This window comes from Pan paniscus, chromosome 8 (genome assembly GCF_029289425.2).
Source record: "Pan paniscus chromosome 8, NHGRI_mPanPan1-v2.0_pri, whole genome shotgun sequence".
Classification (NCBI taxonomy): domain Eukaryota; kingdom Metazoa; phylum Chordata; class Mammalia; order Primates; family Hominidae; genus Pan; species Pan paniscus.
In genome coordinates this window covers 74526627-74545862 of record NC_073257.2, presented here as the reverse complement: position 1 = coordinate 74545862, position 19236 = coordinate 74526627, and the positions used below count along the sequence as shown (strand labels likewise).

Genomic DNA, 19236 nt, shown 5'->3' with positions numbered 1-19236 from the left:
TTATGGAGAAGCAGATTTTCATAGGTCCTTACTCTGTCATTTCAAAAGTAGATCCTGATTTTTTTAAGTCTCATTTACAATGCATCAAAAAGCATGAAATGTTTAAGGATAAGTTTAACAAACTTGAGCAAGACCTGTGTAGAAAATGAAAACTAAAAATGCATTGCTGGAAGACATTAAGAAAAATGTAAATCAGTGGAGAAACATACCATGTTCATGAATTGAAATGCTCAATATTGTCAAGATGGTATTTCTCTCCAAATTGATCCATAGATTCAATAAAAAATTGACAGACCGAAACATTTATATGAAAATGCAATGGGCCTAGAATCATTCAAGGATTTGGAAAAGAACTCAGTTGAAAGACTTTAGCTTATTTCAAGATTTGCTATAAAGCTACATATGGTGTGGTAATAAAACAGAATGTAGAGTTCTAAAACAGAACATACATAGGATGAGTTGCTTGTCAGATGTTATGTTGTTTTGTTTTGTTTGTTTGTTTGTTTTGAGATGGAGTCTTGCTTTGTTGCCCAGGCTGGAGGGCAGTGGTGAGATCTCAGCTCACTGCAACCTCTGCCTTGTGGGTTCAAGCAATTCTCCTGCCTCAGCCTCCCAAACAGCTGGAATTACAGGCACCTGCCACCATGCCCAGCTACTTTTTTTATTTTTAGTAGAGACGGGGTTTCATCATGTTGACCAGGCTGGTCTCAAACTCCTGACCTCAAGTGATCTGCCTGCCTCGGTCTCCCAAAGTGCTGGGATTACAGGCCTGAGCCACTGCACCTGGCCTGCTGTGGTTTTTATATGGTTTGTTTGTTCCAAAACAAACCATAGTGAAATTTGGTCCCTAGTATGGTGGTATTAGGAGAAGGAGGCCTCCCAAATGGGAGGTGTTTGGGTCGTAGGGGAAGGTTTCTCATGAATAGATTAATGCCCAGAGTTCTCTTTCTCTTAGTTCCCACAAGAGCTGGTTATTAAGAGCTTCCCCACACCCCCGTACACAACTGTTGCTTCTGCTTTTGCTGTGTGATTTCTGCACACATCAGATCCCTTTTGCTGTCTGCCATGAGTGGAAGAAGACTGAGGCCCTTACCAGATGCAGATACCCAATCATGAAATTTCCAACCATCAGAATCTTGAACCAAATACAGCTTTTATAAGTATATATATACATACATATATATATGCCAGCCTCAGGTATTTCTTTAGAGCAACACAAATAAACTAAGACTTTAACAAAAGTGGCAAAGTAATTTACTTAGAAAATGGTACCTTTTTCCAAAAATGGTGCATTTCCAACTGTATTCCAAAATTTGAAAAAAAAAAAAAAAAACCTGACTGCTCTGTCTGTGGTCTCACTCTGCTGCCCAAGCTGGAGTGCAGTGGTGTGATCTTGGCTCACTGCCACCTCCACCTTCCCAGTTCAAGTGATTCTCCAGCCTCAGCCTCCCAAGTAGCTGGGACTACAGGCACGCACCTGTACTAATGGACTGTACTAATAGAAGATTGAAGTAGTCTTTTCTAACTTTTTGCTTAAAATTTTGCTTATCCTTTGTTTTGTTTTTCAGAGTCTGGAAAATTTTTCTTTTGAGCTATTGGCAGCCTTTAACAACTGAGTAAAGTGTACTCCTGTGAACAAAATTCAGAGCCTGTTTGTTTCTCTCTACCTGATTTCTCCAGAATTTGGAAACTATTTGTGAGTATTCTTAACTTATGGAAACATAGTTATTTGCATAAGTGCAATAAGAATCTGTTTTCATTTGTAACAGGACACAATTGGAAAAACTGGTTATTTTACCAAGGCTTTTACTGGAATGATGTGCTTTCTTTTAAGGAATCAAACTTGACTTATAGAGCCAATAAAAGCCCCTTGGAAACACTGGCCTTATACGTTGTCTACACAGTCTCTGTGTAGGGTTCCTAACCTGTGAGTAAAGAATGTCACTTTTTAACAGTCCCAGGAGCCCCCAAGTTATCTTGGGACCTGAAGAGGAAAGGAATTTACCCAATAATAGATATTTGAGTGTACAAACCCATGGCTAGGCTCAGCTTTAGAAAAAAGTCTTATCTGAGATTCCTTATAGAACAGAGTTCCATCAAAGCCAATTTAAAAAGCCTATGTGAAAAATAATTATTCTTGCTGCACTTTGTATGAATAATCAGGCCAAGTATAATAAAGTAAATCAGTCTTACAGTGATTTGTCTTTAGTAAAAATGGGAAACTGGAGAGAGAAAAAAAATTGTTTCAAGAACTATGGTACAACTGTTACTAGATTCTAGTCTCATTCACTGTTTTTGAATTTTTTTCTGCAATTTAGACTGACTCTTCTTATTTCTGTTAACCAACCAGTGATCTCTGGCTGCTGCTCAGAAGAACCAAGAAGGGTGGGTAATATAAAATCCAGATCAATATTCTTATTCTGGGCACATATTGGAATCAGCTAACAACCCCATATCAATTTGGTTCCAACAATTGCCCAGTTCATGGAAAGCCTCTAATTTTGTTTATTTGGGATAATTTTGCTTATTTTGCTTTACTGTTGTGGAATATATTGCTGTTGTACTCTTTGTGTAGGAATGCAGGATATGCTTGCTGAATGTTTTCTTAAATTGAACCCTTATTCCTCTTCCAGGTACCATCTTTTGTTGGAACTCAGTTACAAATAACCCTCACCATACCAGCACTTTCTGAATGAGCTCCTCCCTACCCTGAAGGCAAAAGACCCAATAGTTAGGCTGGAATATTATCACCCCTATTCAGCCTGAAGAAGTTACAGAAAATGGATCTTCATCTGTCTACAACCCTTAGGATTAAGTGTTCTCTTATAATAGGGAGGGGGGAATTGTCAGAGGCATTTGAATCAAAGCAACTCCATTTCACACAGGGGCTAAGTGAAATAAGGCTAAGACCTGCTAGGCTGCATTCCCAGTAGGTTAAGACATTCTAAGTCACAGGATGAGACAGGAGATCAGCATAAGATGCAGGTCAGAAAGATCTTGTGGATAAAACAGGTTGCAGTAAAGAAGCCAGCCAAAACATCAAAACCAAGATGGCGACAAAAGTGACTTCTGGTCGTCTGCACTGCTACACTCCCGCCAGCACCACGGCAGTTTACAAATGCCATGGTAATGTCAGGAGGTTGCCCTACATGTTCTAAAATGGGGAGGAACCCTCAGTTCCAGGAATTGCCCACCCCTTTCCTGGAAAACTCATGAATAATCCACCCTTTGTTTAGCATATAAACAAGAAATAACCATAAAAATGGGCAACTAGGTGTGCACCACTGGTCTTCCTATGGAGTAGCCATTCTTTCATTCCTTTACTTTCTTAATAAACTTGCTTTCACTTAAAAAAAAACTTGACCCTTACCTTATGCCATGTATAAAAATTAACTCACAATAAATCAGGAGGTATTCCTTTTGCCTGACTGCCTTTGAACTGGGACATCATTTTTTTCCCTGTCTTCAGACTTGAACTGAAACATCAGCTTTTCTTGAGTCTCAACCTGCTGTTCTTTGGACTAGAACTGCACCATTGGCTCTCTTGGGTTTCCAGCTTAACAACTGTAGATCTTGGAACTTGGCAGCTTTCATAAATACATGAGTTAATTTCTTAAAATAAATATATTCATATGTATGTATATAAAATACATATCTATCTATATATCTGTCTATCTACCTTCTATTGATTTTTTTTTCTCTGGAGAACCCTGACTAGTACAGCTACATATAGTGTGGTATTGGTGTAAAGATCAATAAAGCAGAATGCAGAATTCAAAACAAAACATATATAGAATTAACTGCTAACAAACATGACAAAGTAGTCTACATGGAAAAGGGGAGTTTTTTCCCCCAAATGTTGCCGATAACAATTGTATTTTCACATAAAAATTGACAGTTGACACAACTCGTGCTGTACAAAAAAAAGTTAACTTGTAAACAAAAAATTAACTTGTAGTGGATTATATACCTAAATATAAAAGCTAAAACCATAAAACTTCTAGAAGATAATATTGGATAAAATATTCGCAAACTTGGAGTGGGCAAAGATTTCTTAAAACACAAAAAACACTAACCATTAAAAAATCCCAAACCTCAGCATCACACCATATACCCAAGTAAAAAAGCTGCACATGTACCCACTTAATCTAAAATAAAAGTTGAAAAAAATAATAATTTAAAAAATTTAAAAAATAAAAGTAAAATGAAATAGACATTTGAGTCTTGAAGGACGGCATTAAGAAACTGTAAAGGCAAACTATATTAATAAAGAAAGTATTAATAATGCATATGGAACAGGAGAGTTTCCTGACCTCTTCTTGGGACTTGTGACAAGAGTGTGGCTTGCTTGCTCTGCCACCACACACTCAAACACCTTACAGGAAGGGGAGCATACAGATGGGCAGGTGCAGGAGCTGGGGTGAGCACTTTTGGGCTCCTGCCCCATGGTAGCATCTAGGAGTATGTTATGATTAATGCTGTTTTAGCAGTTACCATCTGTGTATGGCTAAATGTTAAACCAGCTCAGTAGAGTGTCAGGGTGACAGTCTTTTACACATTGCCCTCTTGGTACCCGGATCCTTTTCTGGCATCCAGGAAGAATCAGGTCACATGGACTTGATGAGTGGTAAATGTGGGGATTTTATTGAGTGGTGGAAGTGGCCCTCAGTGAGACAGATGGGGAACTGGAAAGGGGTGGGAGTGGGAAGATGATCTTACCCTGGAGTTCAGCTGTCCTGCAGCTGACTCCTCTCTGATCGTCCCCAGCCAAACTCCTCTTGATATTCAGATGCTCCTTTCCTTCTCTCCCTCTCTGCCATGTTGCTCTGCTGCTCTTCTGCTCTTCTGCTGGTCTCCTCATAGATCCTGGGGTTTGGGGTTTATATGGGTACATGATAGCAGGCATGGAGGGTCAAAAGGCAAGAGTTGGGTACAAAAACAGGAATGTCTGTTCCCATTTAGGGCTGTGTGTTTCCAGGCTTGAGGGTGGGGCCTTTGCTGGGGATTCACCTTCTTCTACCCAGTGTTTCCCTGCCTCCTGTCTGTATCACATACATCTAACAAAAAATTTGTGTACAGAATATGTGTGTGTATCCATGTGTGTATATTACAATATACATATATGTATCATGTGTCTGTGTGTATACACATACATTAATAATGCATATATACTTTTATATATATACATATTCACACGTTCTGTACACAAACTTTTTGTCAGATGCATGTATTGCTAATACTTTCTTTTTGTATTATAAATATATAATATAAATCTTTGATAATCTATAATTTAGATTAATTTTTAATCTATTATAATATAATTATTAAATTTTAGATTATAATCTATTTATAATTTAATCTACTTATTATTTACAATATTATAATCTATTTATCCATGTAAAAATCTCATAAAAATGGGGAAAAGATGGAAATAGATGCTTTACAAAAGAAGATACATGATTGGCTAAAAAACACATAAAAATATTACCTTTTGTCAATAGGTAAATGCAAATTAAAATCATAAGGAGATACGACTACAAATCCACTACAATGGCTAAAATTTTTAATGCCAAATATTGGTGAATTTGTGGAGAAATTGGAACTACCATGCTGAAGCCCTAACCCCCATGTAATAGTATTTGGAGATGGGGCTTTTCAGATGTAGTTGGGTTTCAATGGGGTCATCAGGGTAACGACTCATGGTAGGATTGGTGCCTTTGTAAAAGAGACATTAGAAAGTTCTGCTTTCTCTCTAATCATGTGCACACACTGAGGAAAGGCTATGTGAGGACATAGCAAGAGAAGGTAGCCATCTGCAAGCCAGGAAGAGAGCTCTCACCAGAACCAGACCATGCTGGCACTGATTTCAACTTTCAGCCTCCAGAACTGTGATAAAATAAATTTCTGTTATTTAAATCCCCCAGTCCATGGTATTTTGTTATGGTTGCCCAAGCAGACTAATACAGTTCTCACTGCTTCCACAGTTTGCTAACACTTTTAGAAATATATTTTTTGCAATTTATTTGGCCTTTTCCAGTTGTTGCAGTAGGAGGATTGGCATGACATGACCTGATTTGTTGAACTTTTAAACCAGGCTTTTATATTGCTTTCAATAAGTAAATTATTTCATTGGTTTTACTACACACTTACTGTTGTCTCCCAATATCCATTCTTCTCTTCTTCCATATTAACAGAAATATCATCTGTTAGCTGGGTATGTGGTTGCCCAGAATAAAGTACATTCTCCAGTATGCTCTGCAGGTAGGTGTGGATATTTTACTCCCATTAGGATGTGGGCAGTAATTATGTGGACAGCTGCCTGGTGATGATGCAGGATTTTTTGCTCCTTAGCTCAGCTAATCTGGGTTCTCGTCTCATGACCAGGAAGAATTAGGCACATGAACACATTGAAGGATGAGGACAGCAGAATTTATTAAGCAAAAAGAAACTTCTCAGTGAAGAGAGGGGGTCCTGAGAGCAGATTTCCACCTCCCCCATTGAATACCAGGGCCACCATACTGAAGCTGAAGAGGCCAGGCTCCTCCCCTGCATAAGGTGTGAATTCCTGGTGGCTCCACCCCATTCTCCCAGTGCCTGTGGGCCTCTAGTCTGCTGCAGGCATGCCCAGGCAAGCAGCATGTGTAAAGGCCCAGAGGAATGAAACTATATGGTAGGCCCAAGTAGCTCACCATGGCTATCGTGTCAGGTACATATGAAAGAGAGGCAAAGAACAGATCATGAAGAATTGTTGGGACCAAACTAAAAATGTTGGATTTAAAATTTAAATTTTTTAAATTTAAATCTTTTTAAAAATACCATAGGGCACAATGATGCCTTTTAAGCTGAGAAGAAAGGCAAGGAAATTTGCGTTTTATAAGGATCACTTGGGACCAATGCATAGTAAATAAATTGGAGAACAACAAGAGTTGAGTCAGGAGAAAATTAGGAGGTTATTACAGGATTCTAAAAGTTTAACGAGGGCCTGAACTGAAATGTTGTCAGTAGAGATGGAGAAGCTATAGGATTTAAGTATAATTTAAAAAGTAGAATCAATAGGAAATAGAGATATATTTGTTGTGGATGTGACAAGAGTTGGAGGGATAAGATGTCTCTCAGATTTCCGACTTAGGGAGGTAGTAGATATTCGTGCTGAATATGGAGATAGGAAATACAAAAGAGTAGAACTTGGGGAAAAGATGGAGAATTCCATGGTGTACCTGTTGAATTTGGGGGTAAGATAATCTCTAACATTTTGGATATGTTTACATTATAGATATCTATCAGAATCTATTGAATAAGCCTTTGAATATGTGGATCTGAAATTTAGGAAACATGTTGCAACTATAGATATAGATTTTATTATTTTGAATCCCCTTTGAAGATCCCATTTTATTAATTTATCTTACCAGCTCAAAATCTTTCCCCATACAATAAGATAAAGATTCATGTTTATTAACTTGCCAAGATGACAGGGCAGTAGGATATTATTCTTTAGGTATGTAATAATGTTGTGACAGATGCATTATTATCAGGTAATGAAAATAAACCAACACTTCACTCCTGTTTCTCTTCCTACTTTACAAATACGAATTAACATTCAAATCACTCATGCACGGTGAATAAGAGTTTCACAGAGATTATTAATATACTTCCTGGTTGTTGGGGATCTAATTTATCTCCATAGTAGATTGAGCACACAGGAAGTGACTAACACATGTATTAAGTTGCATGATAAAATAAGCAAACCAAGCACAATTCCCTGAGTTGAAAACTTACAAGAGAGGGAAAAAAATATCTCCCTCTGGAATAGGTGTTCAGATAAAGTCCAGAGCTTGATTATCTAGTTTGTGGCTTCTCTGATATATATGTCTCATTTTTCTTCTTGTTCCAACTTTGTGGCTATTTGCAAAAAAAGACAGATTCTGTGATGTCATTCATTTATTCAGGTGTTGTGCTACTACATATAATCTGTACCTCCTTGTTTCCTGCATCCTAGACATAAAAAGTGAGGGAAAATTTTAAGCACACCATGCTCTTTCTGAACTCAAGAACATCCTAGAAATATTTTCATCACCACCTCCAATTGTCCTAGATCTAGACTAGGTCTTTCTCATCCTTGGATTGGGGAAACTTTCCTCCCACCATGCTATCTTTATTCATTCACCTAAGTTATTTTTTCATCATAGAATCCTGTTTGCTTCCTTCTTAGAACTGAGGAAAATCTGTCATTATCTATTTATTTTTTCTTAATAAAACTAAACAGGAGTTTAATTTTAGTGATATTTTCCACTTGGATTTTCTTATCTTATGATTTTTTAGCTTTATATTTAGTAATTGTTGCTTTTCTATCTTAAGATTTCATCTTTCTAGCTCTGTTAGTTTATTTTGTTGAGCTTTTTCAATGTTCTTAAGATTTATGCTAAACACTCCCTCCTTTTTTATTATTTCTTCTTTAATAATTGAAGTGTTTAAGACTAACGCTTAACTTCTTTGGTATAGCTTTTGCAGCGTGTATTACTTTCTAGATAGTTTGTAATTTGCTTTGAATTTATTTTCAATGCAATAGTTATCTAGTAATATATTTTCCAGTGTCTAAGTAGACTTTAAACACATTTTATTATGTAATATTTGATGCTCTCAAAAGACTATAGGTAAAAATTGGCACCCATCAACCAAACTAAAATAAAGGAACATAATATCATTGAAGCCCATCTGTGTGCTTTCTCTTCTTGTCTATTCATCAGCTTGACTAACTGTAAAACAAACCACACTATGTTATTATACTAGCTTCACAACTTTTAATGACTGTTATATTAAGTCCACCATGTTTCTATTTCTTAAAACATATCTGAGAAATATCAGGAAAAACAGCAAAGAAGGGAACTTCAAGAGCCTGTCCCTTCACAAAATCACTGAAAAACTGGCAAAAAGTGTTAGAATCAATTTTATCAGAACTTTGGAAAGCAGTCAATGGTTTATAGCAACCAAGCAAATACAATCAAGAAAAGGGAAACTGAAACTTGGTAGTAAAAATTTGTGGTGCTTTAACTTACCCTTGTCCTATTACTCTCTCTCCCAGCTTGGTAATCTGGAAAATGACAGCTTTTGGAGGGAGCAGAGCTGATCTTGTTTTCAAAGAATTATGGTTAATTGTTTGGACCTGTCTGGTCACTCCCTGAAGGACTAATGCAAAGAGCTTCCCCATTTTTAATCTAACTTGGAACTCTTTCAAGACATAGGAGCTGCTATGTAGAGAGACTTTACAAAAACCTTTAAAGGCAAATGAATTACTTGCTACCAGCAGTGTCTAAGTGTACCAGTTGACTAAAACAATAGACACTTTTAAAAGCCTTTGAGAAAGATTAGGAAGTGAGATATTGTGGGAAATAAGAGCTTTGAAAATCCTTTACTTATATTTGGCAATCTAGAGGGCTACATGCATGTCCCAGATAGGGGGCATGCTCAGAAAACACCTCAGAAGGTCCTCTGGATGGCCTTTCAGTTCTTCACATGAAGGAAGTGAGACAAAGGAAGAGTTTCAAACTGCCCAGCGAAGTGTTAAAATCATGCCTCAACACACACACACACACACACAGAGTCCGGCTGCAAAGACTGCAAGATGTTTTGGCTCTGGGCATTTAAGGAAATCTCTATGAAATCACTATCTTACCACTAGGCTAGTGGAACAGAGACTTCAGATACCACATATAACAAATAATACAGACTTTATGCAAGTAGTTTAGAAAAGTCACTGTACAAATAACCAAAGTCCACAAAAAGCACCAGCAAAAAATTTCTGGGAGAAGGGAAAATGCAATTTTCAGAGTTATCAAATTACAATATTCCAAATGTATCCCTAATTTTCAACGAAACGATGAGCCATGCAAAAAATACACACACACATGAACACAAGAAATTATAGTCATTACCATGAAAAAAAATGGACTAAAATTGTCCCTGAAGAAGTTTGGCTATTAGACTGACTAGAAAACGACTTTAAGTCTACTGTCTTTAAAACGTGCAAAGAGGAAACCGGGAAAATTATATCTCACCAATTAGAGAATATTAATGAACAAATAGAACTTATAAATAAAGACCCATATAGACATTCTGGAGCTTCAAAGTATGATAACAACAATAAAAAATTTAACAAAGAGGCTGAATGCCAGATTTGAGTAGGCAAAAGAACAAACCAGCAAACTTGGAGATAGGTCAATTGAAATCATCCAGTCTGAGAGCAGAAATAAAAAAGAATAAAGAAAAAATGAACAGAGTCTAACAGACCTGTGGGACACCATCAAGCATATGAACATACACATTATGGAAGTCCCAGAAAGAGAAGAAAGAATGAAAACAGAACAAAAATGATGTTAAAAGAAATGATGGACAAAATCTTCCCAAATTTGATAAAAGACACTAATCTATGCATCCAAGCAGATCAATAAACTCTAAGTAGAATACACTCAAAGAGGTACACACCAAAACACACTGTAATCAAACTGTTAAAAGACAAAGGCAAAAAGAGATTTCTGGAAGTAGCAAGAGAGAAGTGACCTGCCATACAAAAGAGATCTTCAATAACATTAACCACTGATTTCTTGTCAGAAACCATAGAAGGCAGAAGGCAATGGAACATCATATTTAAAGTGCCTAAAACAAAACAAACAACAACAACAAAAAACTACCAACTGAATCTGCCAAAACTATTCTTCAAAAATGAAGAAGAAACTAAGGTATTTCCAGATAAACAAAAGCTGACAAACTTTATTGCTAGTAGACCTACTTACCCAACAAAAAATGCTAAATGGAGTCCTTCAGGCAGAAATAAAAATATACTAGACAGAAAATTGAAGCCATACAAATAAATTTTTAAAAGCTGGTTAAATTAGCTACTTAGACAAATAAAAATGCAAGTATTATTGCATTTTTGTATTGTAAATAATCCTTTTTTCTATATGATTTAAAAGAAAATGCATTTTAAAAATTTATAATTCTATGTTAATTGGTATGCAATATATAAAGATGTAATTTGTGACAATAACAATATAAAAGGGGAGAAACGAAGTTATATTACGAGCAGAATTCTTGTATACTTTCAAAGTTAAGTTAGTTTTACTTCAAACTAGAATCTTATAAATTTAAGATATTACTTATAATCCACAGGTTAAACACTAAGAAAATGACTGAAAAATATTCAAAAAAGGAAGCAAGATGTGAATCAAAATAGTACACTAAAAGAAAACTAAACAGAGAGAAGACATTAATGGCATGACTGAAAAACATAAAAGATGTAAAACAAACAGAAAAAAAAATTTTAAGCAGAAGTGTATCATTCCTTATTGATAATGACTCTAAATGTAAATGCATTGCACTTCAATTAAAAGGCAGGTATTGGCATAATGGATTTTTTAAAAAAAAACATAATCTAGCTATATTCTGTCCACAAGAAACTTGCATGAGATTGAAAGATGAATAGATTGAGTTGTGAGGTGGAAAAAGACATTACCTGCAAATAGTAACAGAAAGAGAGTAGAGATGGCTATATCAGACAAAATAAGCTTTAAAATGGAAATTATAATAAGAAACTAAGAAGGACATTATATATTTTGAATAAGCCATTCCATCAAGGTGATATAACAATTATAAATACATTACCTATATTTTTATTTTATGTATTTTTTGTTTTTTTAAATAAGTAGTGTACACACCTAACAGTAGAACCATAACATACATGAAATAAAAAGTGACAGAATTAAATGGAGAAATAGTTTTATAGTGATAGTCAAAGACTTAAATATCCCACTTTTGAAAATGGATAGAACAAGTAGACAGAAGACAAAAAAGAAAATAGAAAATTTGAACAATATAAACCATTTAGATCTAAGATATATACAGAACATTTCTCTCAACAGCAGTAGAATACGCATTTTCCTCAGCTGCGAAGTGATCATTCTCCAAAATAGACCATATGTTAGGCTACCAAACAAGTCTCAGTAAATTTAAGAAGACTGAAATTATACAAAGTATGTTCTGTAACCACAATGGAGTGAAACTAGAAATAAATAACAGAAGGAAATTTCCAGTATCTTGAAGTATTTTTTATTTTTTCCTAGTGGTTTCTTCTTTAATCTATTGGTTGTTTAAGAGTGTCATTTAATTTCAAATTTTAAAAAAGTTAATCAACATACTCTTAAATCACTAATGAGTTAAAGAAGAACTCACCAGGGAAAAGTAGAAAGTATTTTAAGACAAATGAAAATGAACAATTTTCAAACTTTTGGCATGAAGAGAAAGCAGCACTTGGGGAAAATTTACAGCTGTAAATAATTACATTAAAAAATAAGAAAGATCTTCAGCCAAAAACCTAACTTTATATCTTGAAGAACTAGAAAAAAAAGCAAACTAAGCTCAATGCTAGCAGAAATAAATAAATAATGATTAGAAGGAAGATGAATTAAAAAGAGATAGAAAAATAGTAGAATCAACAAAACCAAAAGTTGTTATCTTTAAAGATCAACAAAATTGACAAACTTTAGCTAGACTAAGAAAGAAAGAAGACTCAAATGAGTAAAATCAGACATGAAAGTGGATCATTACTGTATTAGTTTACTAGGGTTTCTATAAAAAAAAACCACAGATGGGTGTTTAAACAATAAAAATTTATTTTCTCAGAGTTTCAAAGACTAGAAGTTCAAGACCCAGGTGTCAGCAGACTTGGTTTCTCCTGAGGCCTCTTTCCTTGGTTTACAGAAAGAGATCACTATCTTGCTGCCTCTTCCATGGTTGTCTCTGTACATGTGCATCCCTGATTTCTCTCTGTGTATCCTCATCTGCTCTTTTTATAAGGACATCAGACAGATTGGATTAGGTACACCATAAAAGCCTCATTTTAACTTAATCACATCTTTAAAAGCCGTGTCTACAAATATAGTCACATTCTGAGGTACTGAGTGTTAAGGCTTCAACACATGAATCTGAGTGAAAGGGGGGATTACTATTACTATTACATTACAGAAATAAACATGATTATAAGAGAATACCATAAACAATTGTATGCCAACAAATTAGGTAACTTAAATAAAATGAACAAATTCCTAGAAACGTACAAATTGCCAAAGCTGACTCAAGCAGAAAGGAAAAATGTGAACAGACCTATAACAAGTAAAAAGATTGAATCAGAAAAACAAACAAATATTAAACACTTAAAAATTTTCTCAGTAAGAAAAGCTCAGGAGCGGTTGACTTACTGATGAATTCTACCAAATTTTTATTTAAAAATTGACACTAATCCTTCTCAAACTCTTTGACAAAATAGAAGACGAGATAACATTCTCACCTCATTCTGAGTCCAGCATTATCTTACAATAGTATTTAAAAGAATATAAAATCCTTAAGAATAAATTTAACCAAGAAGGTGCAAAACCTACACCTAGAAAACTACAAAACACTGCTGAAAGAAGAAGACCCAAATAAGTAAAAGACACCCAATGTTTAAGGTCAGAAGGCTTAATATTGTTAAGATGGCAATACTTCCCAAAGTAATCTACAGGGTCAATTCAATCCCTATCAAAATCCCAACAACCTATTTTGCAGAAATGAAAAAGTGGATTCTAAAATTCATACGGTATTGCAAGTCACCCTCAATAGCTAAAACAATTTTGAAAAAGAGCAAAGTTGGAAGACACACTTCCCAATTCCAAAACATATTACAAAGCTACAGTTATTAAGTCAGATGGTATAGTATAAGAATAGACATACAGATCATTGGAATAAATTGAAAGGTCAGAAATAAACCCATAAATCTGTGGCCAGCAGATTTTCAACACAGGTGCCCAAATCATTAAATGGGGAAAGAATAGTTTATTCAGCAAATGGTGCTAGGAAGTTTGACCCTCATCTCACACCATATACAAAAATTAACACAAAATGGGTCAAAAACGTAAATACGAGAGCTAAAACTTGCAAGAAAGGGGTTGTTGTGGGTTGAATTATGCCCCTCATAAAACATACAGGAATGCTAACCCTAAATACCTCAAAATATAACCTTATTTAGAAATAGAATCTTTACAAAGGTAATCAAATTAAAATGAGGTCATTCAGGTGGGCCCTAATTCAATATGACTGGTATCTTTGTAAAAAGGGAAATTGTGGACATAAAGACAAGCGTGCACAGAGAGAATATGATGTGACTACACAGAAAGAAGATGGCTACATGACTCAAGTGATGCATCTGCAAGCCATGGAATGACAAGAATTGCCAGCAAACACCAGAAGCTGGTAGAGGTAAGGAAGGATTTTCTCCTAAGCTGCCAGAGAGAGCATGGCCTGGCCATGCTGACATCTTTGAATCTGTAGCCTCCAGGACCATGAGGCAATAAATTTATTTTGTTTAAGCCACCCAATTTGGTACCTCATTACAGCAGCCTGGGAAAGTAATACAGGGGTAATTCTTCATGACCTTGGATTTGGAAATACTTTCCTAGTGATGACACCAACAGCATAAGCCATAACAGAAAAATATAGATACATTGAACTTCATCAAAATTTAAAACTTCTGTGCATCAAGGACACTATCCAGAGAATAAAAATCAAACTCACAAAATAGGAGAAAATATTTGAAATTCATACTTCTGATAAGAATCTAGTATCCAGAATACATAAAGAGCTCTTACACCTCAGCAACAAAAGGATGAACAGTCCAATTTTTAAAATAGGCAAAGAACTTAAATAGACGTTTCTACAAAGTATACAAATGGTGAAACAAGATATACAAATGGTCAGCAGCACATGAAAAGATATTCAATATCACTAGTCACTAGGGAAATGCAAATAACAAACACAATGAGATAATGAGATACCACTTTACACACACTAGAATGACTATATATTTTTTAAAAGAGAATAAGTGTTAATGAGAATATACAGAAACTGGAGCTTTCATACGTTGCTGGTAGGAATGTAAAATGGTGCAGCCACTGTGGAAGACAGTTTGGCAGTTCTTTAATAGGTTAAACATAGACTTATCATGATCCAGCAGTTTCACTCCTAGATATATACCACGAAGAATTGAAAACATGTGTTTAAACAAAACTTTGTACAGAATCTTCATGGCAACACTGTTCACAATAACCAAAATGTGGTAACACCCCAGCAACTGATGAGTAGACAAACAAATATGGCATAGCCCTACAATGGAATATCATTTAGCCACAAGAAGTTACAAACTACTGTGATGGTTGGTCAACATTGTGAATGCAATAAGTGCAACTGAATTGTTAATTTTAAAATGGCTAAAATGGTAAATTTTTTGTTGTGTATATTTTACTAAAATAAAAAATAAGTGAAACAATTGTATCTGGGTTCATTTTAGGTCATTGCTCCTTCACATAAAATTTTTGGATGGAACTATACATATCCTTGACATCGCTATAGTATTGAATCTTTCTGTCTATTTACACAGTTTATTAAATTATACATTCAGGTTATTATATTCCAGATACTACCATTGTGACTTCTTCTTTGATTCATAGACTATGTAAATATATCTGCTTAATCTCCAAAGATTTGGGGTGCTTTCTAGTTTTCTTTTTATTATTGATTTCTAGTTAATCCCATTATGATCAAAAGGCATATTCTGTTTGTTTTTAATCCTGTCAAATTTGTAGAGATGTGTGATCAATTGTTTGCTCCATGTACCCCTGAAAAACATGTCACATACATACAAATACAGTACATAGATCTTGTTTGGACTCTGATTCAACAATATGTTTTACAACATCAGAGACATTTGAACATAGACTAAGCTTTGAATAGGATGATATTAAGTAATCATTAAATTTGTTGAATGCGTTAATAATATCTACTAGAAACACAGACTAAAGAGTTAATGGTTAAATTTTATTATATTTTACACAATTTGTTCATAGAGTAAATTGAAAAGACTGAGAAGTATATTTCCTTTAAGACTTTTACACTAGATACCTTTTCATACTCACAAAGTATACATGATAAATAAACCAAGCTGACTGGCTTCACATGGAAAGCTGGTCTGGTATTTTTCAGAGGACTTAATTAAGCACAGATAGAGTCCCTTTTCTTTTTTTCTTTTACTGCTAACAGATTATTTTTCTTTCTATTACTATACAAAAATATTTGAACCAACCAATATTTTTGGACACAAGCATCTAGTATACACAGTTGTAGATCTGTGGAAATATTTATAGAGTGTAATTAGAAAACCCATAATAAAAATTTTTATTCAAATTATTATTTTTTTAATGTAGCAAGACTGAGGTGTGGTTTCTGATCAAAATAAATTTGCTAGGACGTCAATTGTCATTACTGCCCAGGGACGTGAGTTGGTAGTCTTCAATGTAAGAATCAACTAAGGTTTTGAGCAACGAGCCATAAAGGAGAATGCCATTGGGAATGCATTCAACTAGAATTGACCTTTGTAGGCTGATCACGGAGGGTATTTAATGAAAAGAAATAGTTTCCCTCTATTCCATGGGTTTAAAACTACCTCCACATATAGTTTTTGGGAAATTTGGAGAGACACATGAAAAATACCATTTGCTAACTGCCTGAGCTCAACTCCTTGCAGTCAATATGACAGAAACTAATTTTTTTCTGCTATCTGATGCAGAAACTGAAGTTGAGAGATGCTGAAACTTTCCCAAGTCCACACAGCTTGTATAGTGTAATGAGTACAGCCAACAATTTATTGAACATCCACTGTGAGGTGCCCAGTAAGCCAAGTATTTTACTATCATCAGCATTCTCATGATGAGCCTGTAAGAAATGTATGATTATATCTATTTGACACATGTGAAAAGTAGGTTTCAGAAAGCTTACATGACCTGCTCAGAGCTTTACACTAAGTGCTGCGCTATTGGGATTTAATCTTGGATCTGTCTGGCTCCAAACCCTGTAATTCTTCCCCATGCATTATAAAGCCATTGACTGCCATGTGTTTCACATTAAAATGATCATTTAACTACATTCATATAGAGTTGTTTTAGAACATATTATCTTCAATTTTTTCCCTTTTTTGCCAATGGTTTTGTCATTAGTTTCTTAAAATGTATAAAAATAATGCTTCTTGTAGTTTTTTTAAGTTTAAATAATAAGAAAGGTATAGAAAAATTTCCCCCTTTCCCATTCCAAATTCTTCCCAGAAATGACTGTTAGATTTCTTACATAGGCTGTTTTATAAAGCTTCTATTTATATTCAAACACACACAAACACACATTTTCTGTTTACTCAGATGAATACATATTTTGCATACTCTGCTGCACATTTCTTTTTTCACTTAGCATATCTTGCATATCTTTCTGTACAGGTATATATAGTTCCATATTTTCAATTTAATGGCTACATGTATTCATATTTGTTTGTCATATAAGTACTGAGCTCTAACTGATTATACTACTGGAGCTCCTATTCATATTTCTTTGTATGGATTTACACAATCCATGTAACCAAGCCCTACTATGGTTATTTCCCTTTTTAAATTAAATTTAATTTTTTAACTTTTACCTTAGGTTCAGGGGTACATGGACCGGTTTATTATTTAGGTAAACTTGCGTTATGTGGCTTTGTTGTACAGATTATTTTGTCACCCAAGTACTAAGCCTAGTATCCAATAGTTATTTTTTTCTGCTCCTCTCCCTCCTCCCACCCTCTATACTCCCATAGGCCCCAGTGTCTGTTGTTCCCCTCTATGTGCCCATGTGTTTTCATCATTTAGCTCCCACTTGTGTGAACACATGGTATTTGGTTTTCTGTTCCTGCATTAGTTTGCTAAAGATAATAGCCTCCAACTCCATCCATGTTCCTGCAAAGGGCATGATCTCATTCTGTTTTATGGCTGCTTAGTATTCCACGGTGTATATATACCATATTTTCTTTAACCAGTCTACCATTGTTGGGCATTTAGGTTGACTCCATGTCTTTGCTATTGTGAATACTGCTGCAGTGAACATATGTGTGCATATGCCTTTATGGTAGAACGATTTATCTTCCTTTGGGTATATAGTCAGTAATAAGATTACTAGGTCAAATGGTAGTTCTGTGTTTAGCTCTTTGAGGAGTTGCCACACTGCTTTCCACAATGATTGAACTAATTTACGCTGTCATCAACAGTATATAAACGTTCCCTGTTCTCTGCAACCTCAGCAGCATCTGTTATCTTTTGACTTTTTAATAATAGCCATTCTGACTGGCATGAAATAGAATCTCATTGTGGGTTTGATTTGCATTTCTTGAATTATCAGTGATGTTGAGCATGTTTTCATATGCTTTTTGCATGCATGTATGTCTTCTTTTGAAAGGTATCTGTTCATGTCTTTCACCCACTTTTTAATGAGGTTGTTTGTTGCTTGTAAATTCAAGTTATTTATAGATTCTGGATATTAGACCTTCGTCAGATGCACAGTTTTCAAATATTTTATCCCATTCTGTAGGTTGTCTGTTTAGCCTGTTAACAGTTTCCTTTGCTGTGCAAAAGTTCTTAAGTTTAATTGGAACTCATTTGTCAATTTTTGCTTTTGTTGAGATAGCTTTTGGCATCTTTGTCATGAAATCTTTGCACATTTCTACGGCCAGAATGGTACTGCCTAGGTTGTCTTCCAGGGTTTTTATAGTCTTGGATTTTACATTTAAGTCTTTAATCCATCATGAGTTGATTTTTGTACATGGTGTAAGGAAGGGGTCCAGTTTCAGTCTTTTGCATATGGCTAGCCAGTTATCCTAGTGCCATTTATTGAATAGGGAGTCTTTCCCCATTGCTTGTTTTTGTTGGCTTTGTTGAAGATCAGATGGCTGTAGGTGTATGGCCTTATTTCTGGGCTCTCTATTCTGTTCCATTGGTCAATGTGTCTGTTTTTGTACCAGTACCATGCTGTTTTGGTTACTGTAGCCCTGTAGTGTAGTTTTAAATCCAGTAATGTGAGGCCTCCAGCTTTGTTCTTTTTACTTGAGATTGCCTTGGCTATTTGGGCTCTTTTTTTGTTCCATATAAATTTTAAGATAGTTTTTTCTAGTTCTGTGAAGAACATCATTGGTAGTTTGATAGGAATAGCATTGAATCTGTAAATTGCTTTGGGCAGTATGGCCATTTTAATGATATTGAGTCTTCTAATTCATGAGCATGGAATGTTTTTCCACTTGTTTGTGTCATCTCTGATTTATTTGAGCAATGTTTTGTAATTCTTATTGTAGAGATCTTTCACCTT

General features: G+C 35.1%; 1 long non-coding RNA gene across 4 annotated transcripts in view; it reads left to right on the top strand.

The window, feature by feature from the left end:
• The window catches only part of LOC129393213 (uncharacterized), a 32441-nt gene extending 29002 nt beyond the window's left edge, over positions 1 to 3439 (top strand). For all 4 annotated transcript variants that reach the window (XR_008619944.1, XR_008619942.1, XR_008619941.2 and 1 more), the window contains 3 exons: positions 1569 to 1696; positions 2319 to 2385; positions 2634 to 3439. This is a non-coding gene — a long non-coding RNA (uncharacterized LOC129393213). The remainder of the gene's footprint in view (positions 1 to 1568; positions 1697 to 2318; positions 2386 to 2633) is intronic.
• The last annotated feature ends 15797 nt before the right edge of the window (positions 3440 to 19236 follow it).